This window comes from Myxocyprinus asiaticus, chromosome 5 (assembly GCF_019703515.2).
Source record: "Myxocyprinus asiaticus isolate MX2 ecotype Aquarium Trade chromosome 5, UBuf_Myxa_2, whole genome shotgun sequence".
In the NCBI taxonomy this organism is placed as follows: domain Eukaryota; kingdom Metazoa; phylum Chordata; class Actinopteri; order Cypriniformes; family Catostomidae; genus Myxocyprinus; species Myxocyprinus asiaticus.
In genome coordinates this window covers 42,250,473-42,267,637 of record NC_059348.1, presented here as the reverse complement: position 1 = coordinate 42,267,637, position 17,165 = coordinate 42,250,473, and the positions used below count along the sequence as shown (strand labels likewise).

Here is a 17,165-nt window from a genome sequence, read left to right as displayed (position 1 = left end):
TGTGATCGCTGTGGTTTTGCCAACCTGTGGACGCACCTGCCCATGACCCAAGTGGAACTACAGATACCTAACTTCCACCCGCCCAATTGCACACTTGGACACTTGGACAGGACATTAGAGTTAAAGGGATCTGCCAATAACCCTTTGTTAAGTCCAGCATCAAGTAAAATTGAGCTGTGCCCAACCGATCGAGTAACTCATCAATTCACGGCATTGGATAAGTGTCAAATTTGGACACCGTGTTCACTTTCTGGTAGTCAACACAGAAACGGACTGAGCCATCACTCTTGGGTACCAGAACTACCCGGCTGGCCCAATCGCTGTGCGACTCTTGTATTTTGCACATTTCGTGCATTGCCTCTAATTCTTCCTGAACAACCTTTTTCTTGTGTTCAGGAAGACGATAGGGGCGGCTACAAACCACCACCCTAGGGGTGGTCTCAATATGGTGCTCTATGAGGTTCATGCGACCGGGTAGGGGTGAAAACACGTCCGCGAATTCCGCTTGCAACCTGGCATTATCTGTAAGCTGCAACAGTGAGAGGTGGTCTCCACAAGGGACCAGGGTGAATGAACTTGATTTGGGAGATACCTCCGGCCCAAGCTCCACCCTCTCCGGAACTACCGTCACCAAGGCTACAGGTACCGCCTCCCTCCTTGGTTTGAGGAGGTTGAGATGGTAGGTTTGATGTGCCCCTCCCCTATCCGTTCGCCTAACTGCATAATCAAGATCTCCGACTCGTCGTATGACCTCAAAGGGCCCTTGCTACTTGGCGAGTAATTTGGAGCTCAAGGTGGGCAGCAATACAAGCACTTTATCTCCCTGTGCGAATTCCCGTAGTTGAATGCCCCTGTCGTATAGTCGGCATTGCCGTTCTTGCGCTTGGAGCAAATTCTCCTGTGTTACCCACCCCAAAGTGTCGAGTTTTGCTCTAAGGTCAAGAACGTATTGAATTTTGATTTTTACTATTCGAAGGTCCTTCCTCCCAAGCTTCCCGTGTGACGTCAAGCACGCCGTGCGGCCGGCGCCCATACAGTAGCTCAAACGGGGAAAACCCGATGGAGGCTTGCGGGACCTCTTGTACTGCAAACAGCAGGGGTTCGAGCCACTTATCCCAGTTTTTAGCATCTTCATGTACGAACTTACGAATCATGTTTTTTAAGGTCTTACTAAATCATTCAACCAACCCGTCGGTTTGCAGGTGATAAACGCTGGTGCGAATCAGTTTAATACCTAATAATTCATATAGTTTGCAAAGTGTATGTGACATGAATGTTGTGCCTTGATTAGTGAGGATTTCCTCTGGAATCCCCACTCGGGAGATAATTTTGAAGAGTGCCTCCGCAACACTACATACTGAGATGTTGCCTAGAGGCACTGCTTCCGGATATCACGTTGCATAGTCCACCAGAACCAATACAAAGCGATGGCCACATGCAGTCCGTTCTAATGGCCCAACGAGATCCAGGCCAATTCTCTCGAAGGGGATCTCGATCAACGGCAGCGGGCACAATGGTGCTTTTGGGGTGGCCGGTGGATTTACCAACTGACATTCACGGCACGCCACACACCACTTGCGAACGTCCCCGTGAATGCCCTGCCAAAATTCACGGGCCATTATACGGTTCAAAGTCTTTTCGTGACCTAAGTGGCCAGACATTGGATTACAGTGAGCCGCCTGGAAAAGTGTTTCCCGACGGCTTTTTGGTACTAACAGCTGAGTCATATTCTCTTTGGTTTGAGTGTCCTGCGTCACTCGATACAACTGCTCTTTGATAATAGAAAGGTACGGGTATTTAAGCGCAACATCGGGCTGGAGCTGTTGACCATCAATTACTTTCACTTGGTCAAAAGGCATGCTTGAGGGATTCGTCACGTGAACACACATTACCCTCAATAGATTTTTAAAGCCGGGCCAATTGGTTCCCAGAATTAGTGGATGGGTGAGGTGGGGATTAACCGCAACCTCGACTCTATGCCTTTTTCCCCTGAATCGTCTCTCAATGGTAACCACCGGATACTTGTGAATGTCACCATGCACACACCTCACCCTCACCTGTTTAGTATTATCCAATGACCCACCTTGCACCAAGCATTGGTGGATCGAGGTTTGAGAACAACCTGTATCCACCAAAGCTTGATGTGTATCCCCTTTTACTCTTGCCGGTATCTGATACGCCCCTGCCCAATCGGGGGCAGCCTGTGGAGCATCGGGGATCCGGACCAGTGTCCCCACCTCCATTACTGGACACCGCTCCTGGCTGTGTCCAGTTTCCCCGCAGCTCCAGCAGGCCAGCCCAGGTCTTCCTTCTGCACTCGTGGGGGCGGTCTCACCAACCTGGAGGGGGTAGTGGAGGGAGACAGGGGGAGTAGGAGAGACAGACAGGGGGAAGGGTCCTCTGGACCGGGGGCGGGGTTTGGGCGGGGCTGCCCCCCACCTCCGAGGAGGTGGAACTGGGCAGGAGTGAGGGGCATGGGGGGAGGGCAGGGAACATGAGGCACAGGGGGTGGAGAGAGAGAAGAGAGAGAAGACACTGCTTTGTCGCCTCTTGGGAACGCCGCCATGTAGTCCTCTACCAATTGGACAGCTTCCTCCAACGATGCCAGGCACTGGCACTGGACCCACTCGGACATGCCTCGGGAAGTTGGGAGACGAACTACTCCAGTACCACCAGACCGATGACTTCCATGATGCTGCGGGTTCCCCCCACCAGCAGCCATTTACAGCAGGCGTCACTGAGCTGCTGCGCAAAAGCGAACGGGCGGCCGTCCTTCCCGAAGCACAAAGAGCGGAAAAGCTATCGACTCTGCTCCGGGGTCCAACCGACCCCTTGCTGGATGGCCTTCCTCAGGTGGCTGTAATCCAGGAGGCTGACGGCAGGAAGCTGTTGTGCCACCAGCTGCGCCACCCCGGAGAGCAGGGGCAACAGGCGGGCTGCCCACTGATCGGGAGGCCACCTCCTCACCTCTGCGGTCTTTTCAAAGAGATCGAGGAAGGCCTCCGGATGATCGTTCAGCCCCATCTTTGTCAGGGCCACCGGTGGAACAGGCTCCGAGGAGGTCACAGTGCCAGCCCCCTCCCTGGCGATCAAGCTCCGGAGCACTTGCCGGTCCTCCGCTTGTGCCTAGAGCAGGACTTGAAAGCGTTGTTCCTGCTTCTGGCGTACCTCCATGAGGGCCTGATGTTGTGACTGCTGGATGCTGGTGAGGGTCTTGAAGACTTCGCCAAGTGGTGAGGACTCCATAACAGCGTACTCCTCCAAAGCCGGGTTCTCGGCACCACTGTAACAGGATCTTAGTTCGGGGCAATGGAGGAGTCAGGAGTCAATGAAGCAGGTTCAAGGTCAGTCCTTTTATTGTCCTTCTGAACCACACACAATTGACAGTAACCGTCAATAACAAAGGAATAATATTTCTTAAACTGAAAGCACTTTAAAACATAAACAAACATGCTCTCTCTCTCGGTTCGGGCTGTCGTGCTTGACGAACACTCTCCCCCCTTCTGATGCTTTGGCGTGCCTTTTAAGTCTCCCTCCGCCATCACTATAATGAGAGACAGGTGTTAGAAATAATTATGAGCCAGGTGACAAGCCTTACCGCTCTCCCTCTCCCGCAGACCGACACATGACTACGCCCCCCATGCCACAGTTGGTTACACTATGCTTTGAGCACAAAGTTTATTTGGACAATGCAACTAACCTGGATATGATGTCATGCGGGAGGGCTTCTGGCGTAAGTAAATAATACATCACAAATTACATTATTTTTAAAAATGTTAAAATATATTGTCTTCTCTCTTTCCTGTAACAAATAAAACATGCAGCTTTAGAGTATGCATTCTTTATATTGAGCCAAGAGGTCAAGGTGTGACATTTCGATGTTCTATTGGTCACGCATCCTCTCGTTGTACTAATTCATGGTTCAGAGTTCACCAAGCTTGAACATTGGTACACAGTGTAGTACAAAATTTCTTCGCATGAGCTTGCGTTTCTGGTCTCCCACGTTCGGATTCGTTTGAATGGAAGTGAAAGGAGTGCGAAGTGACCGCCCCTTTATTGAAGATGCAAGTATTTCACAAATTCATGGTTTTGAACAACAGAACAAAGTTTGAGATAGGGCTTGAAGCATCTGTTTCATAACTGTTTAATCTTACATTCTGCCTAACTTCTCTTTTTGGGTCAAATAAATACATAAATCATAATCAAAGCCAAAATATTATATGCCACCGAAAGCCCCTATGGGATCTAACCATGTAGGGCCTAAAAAATTAAGATAAAAAGTGGAAAGTTTGTTTTGAACCTGAATCTAACAGGATGTAAATATATCTTAATGCTGCAGTTAAAGGCATGTCAGTTTTGAAAAATAACACAAATAAGGACTCACCATTGGCATAAAATGCAACAAGTGCTAAAGTCAACTGATTTTAGTAATAAAACCTACCTTTTTCTGTGTGAAAATAAAATTATGCTGACACCCTTCTCAGGTTATTTTCTTATAACTTGTAGTCTTTTTGGAGCATCTCACTTCGCATCACATCATAAACACTATGTTTTTAGGTCACTGTGTCAGGTTAAACATAGTTTGAAACATATAAAACCACGTCACGAGATCCCTGCATTAAGAAATTAGCTCCAGTTTGAACGCAAGAACGCATTCTCATCTTGTGCTGTTGCTAGTCGGTGCTTCTCAATCGGAAACTGCAGCATAGTTAGGCTGGATATCTTGACTGCCATGTCATAAAGCACCGTGCATCTCAATTGCGAGGACCTTTGGAAGGCAACCTTGTTTTGCTGCCTTCGTTCGCCATATTTTGGAGGATGCATCAAGTGCATCCTTTGCGGTCTTTAATCACCCACAATCCCTCGCACATGTCCCAGTTTATTAAAATAAAAAACGAAACACAAGTCTTCTGTGTGCTATTGCATGACTGTGCACTGTCCTGGTTTCTTTCTCCAATCTACACAGAACTTTTAGAGGATCAACACAATTTCCACATCTGTCATTTTCGATGCCGCTTGTTCTCTCTTCAAAGTTTTCGCACCGTGACCATGGAGGCAGAAACTTTTATGACTTAGCCATTAGGGATGTGCATGGTTTTTAACATTCGGTTAACCACAAGGTTTCATGAATGGTTAATCGTTTTTTTTTGTCATGAGGCAGGAATAAAGGATGTTTATTGTAATGAGATTTCATTAAACACTACTCATATAATAAATAAAGTGCACAGTGAGCTATGAGTCTAAATAACACAATACATACATCTTCATATGATAAAATCATGCATTAAAGTCAAACAAAAATAATCAAACGGTCACTGCTACTATATGCAATCTGCATGGGCAGCTTCACATTTCCATGAGGGAGCGAACGCAAGTACTATCATGTGCGTGGATCTGCTGCAGTTAAATAGCCTCTTCGGGGTGCTTTGATTTTTAAATCAAATTGCATTGAACTTGTCTAATTATTGTATTAAATATGTACACCAGAGCAAAAGTCTTACCTTTTATGAAGCGCTGAAACGTTGCTCGGTGAAAAACAAACTGGAATCATGTTGAATGGTTAACAGTCACATAAAGTTGGCAACTCTTTTTCCGAATGCAGTAGCACAACGAATGAAATGCAGGTGTTTCGAGATGTGTTTATAAAAATTTAAGTCTTTTTCATTTTACTCTGTCTAAAATTCTGCACGAGGCATTAAAAGAAGTCAAAGACGTCCATCTAGCGTGTGTCAGTCAGTGATCTATAATAGAAAAACAGCGCAGATGCACACAAAAGCATATTTGAACTCGCCTACTTGTAAAACTAACCCAAACCCGGCCGGAAAACGGTTTGTTGGAACTATTCGATCTTGGGTCAGGTTGAAGACCACTATCGCACATGTAGAATAACCAAATAGTGATTTTGATATTCGAATAGTGGTGCATTGAATGGTTAACCGAATGTCAACTAACCGTGCACATCCCTAGTAGCCATGTGCACATACTAGACCGAGTCATTCTAGTGCTGAATGCTGAGGAGCAGCCTAGCCTACAGCCTCAGAAGGACTGGTCTAGGAAGGAAACAGCCTAACTAGGCTGCAGCTTACTACATAGCTGGAGTTCCACCTACTGCCCCTGCTGAAAACAGATGGTATTTCAAGCATGAATTGCTCCTTTGGTAGGAATATTCCTTATTACAGTCCGGAGACATGATTAATTGTGTTAATTTAATATAGTTATTTGCACTGAATAAATGCATTAAATTGACTGCCCTAGATATAACCAGAAAACAAAATAAAGAAAGTCATACATGTTTGTAGAACATGAGGGTGTGTAAATAATGACAGAATTTAATTTTTTGGCTGAACTGTCCGATTAATATGTAGTGGAACAGGCCCTGACAGCTATCTGAATCATTAAACATGGCAGATTTTGTGTGTGAGTGTGTTCTGAGTTTGTGCAGAGGTTTTTGTGTGTGTTTGGTGTGGTGAATGATATCAGTGTGGATCCAGCTGGTCTGTTTACACTGGGTGCCCTGCTGGAGGGGGGTGGCAGAGTTTTCTATGTGCCACCACACAATGATGTAAGTAGCCATTGTGTTGTACACAAAGAGAGGTCATTACAGTTACTTCCTCCTGGATACATCCATCTGTATGTGTGTGTGTGGCACAGACGTGTTTTTAATAGGTCTATGCGCTTGAAGGGTGGCCGTGTATCCAATAAATGTAATCTAAAACATGTATTTTTGTGCTGGTTAATGTTGGCTTTATGAACATGCCTCATGTGTCATTCAAATGATGAAAACAGAATATTAATACATCTGTCACCATGCGTCTTTAACTCTCTCTTTCTTACTCACTTTCTCTCTCTCTCATGATCTGCCCTTGTTTGTTTGCCATCTGTGCAGGGGCAGTTTGGTGACTGCCAGATGAGCATCCTCTTGAACTCCCCTCTTCTCTCCTCTTTGCTACCCCTCCACCTCTCCGTCCTCCAGCCCTGGTGCACGGACAATTGCAGGATTTTGTTTGTTACATGTGTGTTGCCATGAGGTGTGCCTGCTCCCCCTCCTGCTCCAAAGTCCCTCTATTATATGAGGGCCACTCAGATAAATCCCCCTCTTTTCTACAGGGCCATTATCCCTGTGGAAGGGGGTCTCCCTCTATTGTCATATAGATTTACACTCCTCCCATCTCCACTGTTCCCCCACCACATGCTGGCCCAAAAGTGTTAAAATGCCCTGAAGCAGAAAACAAGGAGGCAATTTACACAGCTGGCCACAAGGCTGCACAGAAGTGAGAGACAATGTGAAAGATAAAGATGGAGTAATGGGTCAGAGTTTTGTTGGAGACTGCAATTTGAAGGGAAAATTAATTTAGCAAATAAAACACTCTAGCCCCTGAGGATCTTTTGCAAAACCTATTGTTTTAGTGGGCTGATAAAGGCCAATTTGTTGAGCTCCAAAAAGGCATCTGTGGACAGAAACACCTTGTTGATGAGAGAGATCAATGGAGAATGGCCAGACTGGTTCGAACTGACAGAGTCTATGGTAACTCAGATAACCACTCTGTACAATTGTGGTGAGAAGAATAGCATCTCAGAATAGCATCTCAGAATGCTATTCTGAGATGCGGGTTGGCGCTGTTTTGGTAACATGAGGGGGACCTACACAGTATTAGGCAGGTGGTTTTAATGTTGTGGCTGATCGGTGTATGTGTGTGTGTGTATGTAATTATATCACAGCATTTGCATTTTAATGATCACACTGGGCAATGTAGTGAACTGTTTATCTGGAGGTGCGAAGCTTCTGTCATAAATAGACGTCAAAATAAAAGCACGAATCGAAGCAAAAGTTAGATTACTGAAAATCATGAAATTGCAACATATATAAAAATATACAAATAAATCCTATGAAAAAGAATGTAATTTATCTGTGGCAGGGGAAGGATTGCTTAATTCATATCAATGTAGAATGCACTTCCTGATTGAACGCTTCACTGACCGATCAGGTAGCACTGTTCTCATTATTTTGAATGAGCCTACCCCTGCCATCCTATGTTTTGGAAAATCAGCACGACACCGGAGTGGCTAAAGCTACCAAGTTTATATACAAAATCTTTTGGAGGCCCTAGGCAATTGCCTAGTGGAGCTTTTCCACTGCACGATACAGCTCGACTCGATTCGAATGCTCGCTTTCTGGGGGTTTTCCACTGTGGATACTACCTGGTACCTGGTACCTGGTACTTTTTTTAGTACCACCTCGGTCGAGGTTCCAAGCGAGCCGAGCCGATACTAAATGTGACGTCAAAACTCTGCAGATCACTGATTGGTCAGAGAGAATTGTCACTACCAGCGTCACTGGATTTGTGACACGGGACATCAACCCGCTAGTTTTAAAGTTAGCAACAGCGATAGCAATATCATTTGTTCACGTGACTTTCGAATTGTAAAAAGAAATGGCTGTGCGCAAAACCATGCTGTGGTCAATAAACGAGGTGCAGATGTTTCTCTCGTTAGCGACGAACGAAATGACGTGAAACGAAAAAGTCTTTCAGGAAGTGTCTCAGCTGTTGGCCGCACACGGCTACCACCGGACCTACCAACAGTGTAGGGAAAAGTTAAAAAATCCACAACAGCCAGAGTGGTTCAAACAGAAGAAAGTGGAAGTGGTTCGACTAAATGGATGCTATCTATGGCAATAGACCGGTGAGCAATGGGAGGGAGAGTGCCCTGGACTCGGCCACGGCGTTGTTGGAGTCCACGATGGAGGATGGTACGTTTTGTTACGTTAACACTATATTCTGCTTGAAAGCTTCACTTTATTTAGTTGACCAGCTACTGGAAAGCTTGCTTCTAAAACAACCAGGCCAATTTAACTGTTACACTTGTGTAAAATCACCATGCAACAACTACTTTATGCAGCACAATGAGCTAGTGGCTAACAGCTAGCGGTCGTGTTATTGTTTATGGTCAGTAATATTTATGTCGTGTTTAAGATGATGTCACGGCAGTAGAGGTGGCGCAACTATGACGATCAGCCTATAATCCCACCCACGTTGATGCGGCATTAAACTGCAGTGGAAAAGAAAGCTCAGAAAAGTAAAGTGAGCAGAGTCGAGTCGAGTCAAACCATAACGTGCAGTGGAAAAGTGCCATTTGCCTACTAGTGCAGGCCCTGTGAAAACTACTGAAATATGTCCAAATTTTCCATATTAATCAGAATCAAAATCAAATCGAATTGAATCGAGAATTTGTGAATAGGAATCGAATCGAAAAATCTGTATCAATACTTGCAACCATCCACAACACCCTTCACATTTTCTTCAGAAAATTTAAAAACCTAGTTATTCTTGCGGTTGTCATCAATCTAACTGTAACTTCTTTTAAAATCCAGCACAGGCATCATATTTTTTTGGCTTGGTCTAGCATTATAGTCAAACTTGGCAGCTTTGTAATTTGCAAACATTTTCAATTTTCACACACTGCAGTGCTTTATGGATGTTCAGTCACAGTTGCCTTTCCAGAGCTGGCAGAGGGTCTTTTTTTCACAAAAGGGGTGGCTTGTATATTTAGAGGAAAGGTGAATGGCCTTAAAGTATGTCTGGTGTAGTTGATTCTGCACGAGTGTGTATGTTTTCATGGCAAGTCCTGCTTCCATCAGACTGGACTTCCTCAGAGAGAGGGTCAGCACATCTGAAAAGACTGATTGAGTTTTTAGTTTGGGGTGCGGGTGTAGGGGAGCGCACAACCACAAGGTAACTCTCCCACCCTCCCTCTCTCACACACACACTCCCTCTCTCTCTCTCTTTACTGTTGCAGACCTTTTATGTTGTGTGCGTGTGGCTTTGGAGGAAATGGTCAGAAAATGTATGTCACCCTGAAAGACTGAGTACATTCAGGGTGTCTCAGAGGGATCTGAGTGCATTCTGGGTTTGACAGGGCTTGCATGACAGAGGGCAATTGTGTTTATTCAAGACCTGGAGCTTGACTAAAAAGTGTGCCTGTTAATGTGTGGGGGGTAGTGTGGTGTGTAGAGGATAAAGATCTGGTCCAGGTTACCAAATGGTTGTCTAATAGAGTAGTTCTAGTTAATTGGATGTGTTTTTCATGTTGCTTAAACAACAAGCAACAAAAAAACGCATCTAGATAACTAGAGTAACTTTACTAGACATTCTGCAATGACCTGTATCTAAAAGCAGGTATGTTACCGCTGTAGAGCACAACACTATGGGGAATTGATGATTAACGATAACTTATAAACCTTTAAAGACAGACACTGATGTTGTTAATCAATGGTATATGCTTCTTCTGAAGCCATCAGTCCAGTTTTTTTCATACTCATTTAAAAAAAAAAAAAAATTAAGAATGGAATTTCTGGTGAAAACCACAGTATCCATGATTGATCCTGAGGGGGGAAATCCACCAATCAGAAAATTGTTGCAAAAAACCGTGCTAAAAGAGCCCTGCAGCGGCAGCTCACTTCCATGACGCAGTGTGGGTGACACTATCGAGTTCGTCTTCCTACATTCTCAGACTGCTTATTTATTTGTTTACATCTAAATATTTTGCAATATAGTTTCAATATATTGATTCTATACTTATAATCAACAACATTAAATCAATAGTTTTATGTTTTCCCATTGTTTTTAATTTGCTTGTGTCACTCACAGTGCATCATGGGATTGTAGTTCATTACTTCATTAAAGACATACAAAGTCTTGTACTTTTAGCTTTTGTCAGATTTTCAAATACTTTTTTTTTTTTTTTTCAAAATCAAAGTTTGTAATGTTGTGATTAACCTCAAAACTGGTTTATTTAAATTGTTTAGAATTCTATTGTGTACTTTATGAAATAAAGTAATTCATAATAATTAGTGGTGGTGAAAGTAAGAACTGGTAAGCAGAACGTTGCTGGTTCGATCCCCACAGCCACCACCATTGTGTCCTTGTGAGCAAGGCACTGAACTCCAGGTTGCTCCGGGGGGATTGTCCCTGTAATAAGTGCACTGTAAGTCGCTTTGGATAAAAGCGTCTGCCAGATGCATAAATGTAAATGTAATTAATGGTTGACCTACAGTATATGGGTTTTTCAATATTTCTTAAAGCTGAAGTGTGTTTTTTCTGCACCACATCACTTAACGGAATTAAAAAAAGAATGCGTTTTTAAACATGTTTCTTGAATCCTCCAAACAGACTGTCCTGCCCCAAACTCATGCCATTGGTTGAGTCAGTGTTGTTGTGTTAGCGATGACCAGATTAAGAATATTGATATATTTATAAAATATATTTCTGATGCATCTCAATCTTCATTTGAACAATATTGATTCTTAAATCCCAAGATCGATCTTGTGCTATATGCGCAACTCTTTACAATGCAAGTAAATCACTTGTATATGGGACCAAATTTCACGCTATGTTACTGAAAATGTCTATGATTATCCACTGGCTGGTAAATGCTCAGATATTGCTCATGTTTGAAACATCAAAACATAAACATTTAATTCTAATCTTGAAAAGCACGGAAGAAGTACAGAAGCCATTCCAGTCCTCTCTCGTTAATATGCGAACATTTATAGACGCTTTTTACAGAACTGCCTGTTTTCTTAAAAAGACAGAACAGATTATTTTAGCAAATCAATATAAATACTTAAATAGTATAAATTATGCATTAAATAATATATATGTAACACAATATAATATATGCATTATAATATCATATTTATTGGTGGAATACATGGATTTGTACATTTTTAAAAAGCTCAAATGCGACCAAAATGATGAAAAACAAATGAAATTTTGTACAATTTATATTTTCATACTGAATATAGTTAGGTCCCCTGTACATTAATATTATTAGATAGGAGAGAATATCTTTGTGGACACTAATGAAATACACCCATATCAAATCTAAATAAAATCAGGAGCTTGTGGAACTGAATCAAATCGGAAAATGTGTATAAATACCCAGTCCTAGTGTTAGTCTTGTTGGGATGCTCAAACAGAGCTTAATGCCCTCTATATTTATAATTTGGTTACATCCATGACCAAATGGAATCAAGCAGTGGGCTCTCTATGAACTATCAATCATGCCGTTGAGCATGACACTTAAAACCAGGTTGTTTTATGAGGATGGTCCTTGTAGTTATTGCACTGTAAATCACTTTGGATAAAAGCATCTGCTAAATAACTACTCACTTGCTGGTGATGTTATTTTGAGAACACATACTGTGTCAGTTTTCGTTTCAATGCAGAAAATTGAATGGCACAATATAGACCCAATTTAAACTGAAAATGTTCTTCAAAATATCCTTTCATTTCTTAAAAATCATGAAAAAAAAAACCACTCTTGTTTTATTACCAATTTCCTGTGCTCTGTTCAGATTGAATCAGTTAATAGCAAGATGCTTCATAATCCTTAATGTTGTTGACACACGCTGGAGTCAGGTTATCTTTCAACGCAGATATCAGAGAGCTGCCTGGAAGTAACAGGCTGGAGAATCTCGGAGTGTGTGTTCTAGAGTAGCTCTCCTCTGATTGGCTCAGCAGAAAGTGTGAAAGACTGTAAAGAGGGGAATGCATCAGGGGTGGGGTTAGGGGCGTGTTCTCCCCCTCTCTCTCTCGCTCTGTTTGCCTAGTGTCTCTGCTTGATGAGAGCGGATCGCCTTTCATCATGAGGCAGCTCTCATGCTGCTGCCCGCACTGCCGTCTCTCCTCTCGTCTCTCTTTCCTCGTCCTCCCTCTTTCTGTCTCTCCTTCCCTTTCTCTCTCTTTCTCCCGCCGAGCTGGGAGCCTGTGAGGAGTTCGGAGCGTGTTACACTGGACAGAGTGAGGAGTGCTGAGTGGGACGGAGGCTACCACGGCAGGGATTAACCTCAGGGAGGGGGTGGGGGGTTACATCTCTGGGGAGAAGCTCCTTTTCTCTCTCCTCAGCAGGGAGAGACCTGAGAAGAAAGAACTATTGTGTGCTGCTCCTCACAAAGATTTATTCCTCCGGGTTTACCTCATTTCTTCCTTTCAGGAGTGCAACTGGCTGAGTTTGGCAGGAGGGACCATCACAACTGTCCGTGTAAGCGGCGTGTGCCTGTTTGTATATGTTTTGAGTGCACTGGAGAACTTAATGTGGCATGCTCATGTCTCGTTGTGTGTTTACATGTGTATGTGAGTGGGATTAGCTTTTCCTTCTGCAAAGAAACTGCTGTGTGATCTTTAATTCCTTTGCCACCTTTCTTTTGGGTTAACCCACATGCACGTTTTCTTTCCATCTCTCTTTCTCTGGCATCCCCTTTTTCTGTGGTCTTTAGGTCCTCTAATAAAGGTTTGAAGCACCCTGGCAAGGATATGCAGCATGGATATTTTTCTTTCTTCTTTGTTTAGGATGTTACTGCCGCCCATGCTGAAGCATGTCGACCCCTGTAATGTTTTCAAACCTGGGATTTCCATGCATTCAATACTTTCTGAAGTGTAGGCTGCAGTGGGATCACAGGAAACCAGTGCCCTATTCTGCTCTTGAGGATAGTGTGTTTGCAGGTTGGAAAGAGAAGTATTTCCACCTGAACCTACGGCTCATGTTTTCTCAGCTGCCATGTGTCATCAGATTAGGTGATTAGAGAAGAGAGGGAACAGTTGGATTCTCTCCTCTCCGGGTCACACGTCACATCTATCATTTGTCTTTCCTTTCTTACTCTTTCCTCTGGTTTGATGTTTAGAGGAAACGCTCCCTCAGCGCAAGCTGACTCTTAGCCCGTGGAGCAGATTTGAATGCTTTTCATTGTGTCCCTCAGGTTTGTGAGCATGTGCGGCTTATGGATTTTCATGTGTCTGTATGAACGCATGTGGCAGTGTTTCCAGTGATGGAATGTTTATGGAACAGTCACTCAGGGTGTGGGTGTGTGTTTCTTTTTTTGTTTTTTTTGTTTAGAGGGCAGAGGGGCATCCCTTAAAAAGAAGTACTGTTACAGTAGTATCAACTACTGTTACAGTAGTATATTATATACCATAGTTCTGAAAGATTGCCATTTTTATGAAGCATGGTATGTACATGTCAAAAAGCCATGATAATACCTTGTCATGTTACTTTGAAAGCATTGAAACATTACTAAACTTACATGATATTATGATGGTACATGTCCAAGACGCCATGTTTTTACCATGGCATCATGTCCAAAAAACATGGTATTACCATGCTACTTTGATATATGTATTCTATATTACTGAAAGATTATCATAGTCATGCACCACCATATTTACATGGTATTATCATAGTACTTGTCCAAAACATGATATTACCATGGTGTATGTCCAAAAAGCCATAAAACCATGACATGCACACCAAACAAATACCATATGCATATACCATAGTATTAACATGCCTATGGAGCCATATGAAGCCATGGAATTCGATGGTACATGTCCAAAAAGCCATAATAACATTGCATACATTGAAAGCACTGAAACATGACCATACTCATATACCATGGGATTTACATGGTATTGTGGGGGTACATTTTCAAAAAGCCATAATACCATGTTATGCAACTTTGAAACCACTGAAATATTGCCATACACCATGGCATTTACATGGTATTACAATGTCCAATGTCTGATTACTTGTCCAAAACATGGTAATACCATGCTACTTTAATATACAGTATACCATTATACTGAAAGATTGGCATATTCATTTACCTTGGTACCATTTCCAAAAAGCGATGATAATACCATGCTACTTTGGAAGCACTGAGCTGTTACCACATTCATAAACCATGATATTCACATGCTAATAGAATGTTACATTTCCAAAAAGCCATGGTATTTTCATGGCATCATGTCCATAAATCATGGAAATACCATGCTTGTTTGATATATACTATTGTACAGAAAGATTACCATATTCATATACCATGGTATTACCGTGGTATGTGTCAAAAAAGCCTTGCTAATACAATGTCATACAACTTTGAAAGCACAGAAAGATTACCGTATTCAAACATTTTGTCTTTACCTTGGTACCATGTCCAAAAACCATGGTGGTACTTTTTTAAAAGTGATCTCTGCCCATGTGTCTGTGTGTATTTGTATTTGTGTGTTGCGAGAAGTGTGGGATGAGGGCACTGTGTGAGTGGGACGAGGAGGGTAGTGGGACTGCTTTAATCACTGAGTGTGTTGTCTGAGAGCAGTGGGCTGGAAAGAGCTGACTGGAGCTGCTCTGTGGGGAGAGGCTCTGCTGGGAGAGCTTAGAGCTCAGCTGTTAACCGTGTGAAGAGCTACACAAACATTTGTCTAAACCATTCAATGTCCCTCCTTTGGAGAGGGCCACTGCATTAGAGCCAGAAGTGCGCGTGTGTGTGTGTGTGTACGTGTGTTCGTGCTGCTTAAGGGCTTGAAAGGACAGGAGGTGGGATTGCACATATGCCACAAGGCAGTGTGTGTGTGTGTGTGTGTGTGTGTGTGTGTGTGTGTGTGTGTGTGTTTGTGTGTGTGATTACTGGTTTTGAGATGGGGGTGGATACAGTCACAGTGATGAATGGCTTTAGGGCTGTCAGAAAGCCTGGGCTTCGATAGTTGTGTCTTATATTCATTCTCTAGCTAGTATATGATGTTCTCACTGTGAAGCTTGAAGACTTCTGAGCTCCCAAGCGCGGGGAAATTGAATGGGATATTATGTGGGGAGATATTTGGAACAGCTTAAAAGTAAGTACAGAAAGACTGTCACATTTCATGAAAATCAGATTGAGCATGGCCCTATCACAAAGGTTTGGAATGTTTCATATCTTTTCTGGTGACAAATATATGCTCCAAGGTAGTTAGTGCTTTGGGTTGTGTCATGGTAGTTTATCAGATGAAGCTGCTTACATGGGCTTGTTTTATTCTGGTAAAGAAAGTGTGTGAGATATCTTTGTCCCTCACACCATATAAAACAGAAGTTATGACTTATTGGGGCTGTCAAAAGATTAAAAGAAATTATTTGCATGATTTTTTTAAATATTTTATTATTGTATGAATGCCTTAAAGGAATGTTCCGGGTTCAATACAAGTTAAGCTCAATTGACAGCATTTGTGTCTTAATGTTGATTACCACAAAAATTCATTTCGACTCATCCCTCCTTTTCTTTAAAAAAGCAAAAATCGAGGTTACAGTGATGCACATACAATGGAAGTGAATGGGGACAATGAAAGTAAATGTGGCCAGATTTTGTAGGGTTTAAACAGAAAAGTGAAGCTTATAATTTTATAAAAGCACTTGCATTAATTGTTCTCTTAATTCTTGTGTATTGCTTGAGCTGTAAAGTTGTTTAAATTGTCATTTTTACAGTCGTTTTAGGGTTTGTTGACATTATATCATCATGGTAACAAAGTTATAAAATTGACTATAACACACAGAAAAGGTTAGTAAGCGATTTTATCACACTAAAATCATGTTTACGCTCATATCCTTTATGTCTTGTGGCTATAATGTTCAAAATCTGGTCCCCATTCACTCACTACAAACCAGATTTTTGCTTCTTCTTTTTTTTTTTTTTTTTTAAAGAAAAGGAGGGACGAGTCAATTAAATTTTTGTGGTAATCAATATCATTCCACAAATGTTGTCGACTGAGCTTAACTTGTAGTGAACCCAAAATATTCCTTTAAAACATTTAGTTTCTTTCTAAGGAAATCCACTCTAATATGTGTTAAAAGGAACACATCTCAGGTATGAGCACGACTAATGATGCTGTTGGTGTATCTAAGACAAAAAAAAAAAAAAGTTTGGGAAACACTGTTTTAGGACACAGATGGGACCTTATACTGGGATAAATTACATTGAGTAGCCACGTGTACATTGCAAACAGATCTGTAACTTCTAATTGAAATCAGTGTTGGCATAAGGTTTGCATTTATCCTGTCTCGGCTGTATTCACAGTGTCTAGTTTCATTTTGATGTGACAGCCTCCAAGGGCGATTGCTGGGTTCATCTGCTTGTATGTCACTTCAAAACCCATCTCACCAATCAGTACATGTCAGAAGAAGAACACACAAACTCTTACATGCATTACACCCAGTGTGCCCAAACAGAATTTTGCGATCGTAATGAACGTGATGGAATATAGCGTGGTAGAAGGTCACTTAAGTACTGTGGAGCTAGATCATTCAAGGCTTTGTACGTAGTTAACAAAATTTTATAATTAATATGAAATTTAACAGGTAGCCAA

The 17,165-nt window shown here is 42.4% G+C and overlaps 1 protein-coding gene across 4 annotated transcripts in view; it reads left to right on the top strand.

Moving 5' to 3' along the window:
- Positions 1–17,165, top strand: part of LOC127441532 (SPRY domain-containing SOCS box protein 4-like) — a 131,788-nt gene that overhangs the window by 27,786 nt on the left and 86,837 nt on the right. For 2 of the 4 annotated variants that reach the window (XM_051699067.1, XM_051699072.1), the window contains exon 1: positions 12,652–13,041. The exons of 1 other annotated variant lie outside the window; for it this stretch is intronic. The gene's annotated coding sequence lies outside the window, so the exon portion shown is untranslated. Of the gene's footprint in view, positions 1–12,651; positions 13,042–15,528; positions 15,666–17,165 lie in introns of those variants that run through there. One more of the 4 variants, XM_051699069.1, reaches the window with a different exon arrangement.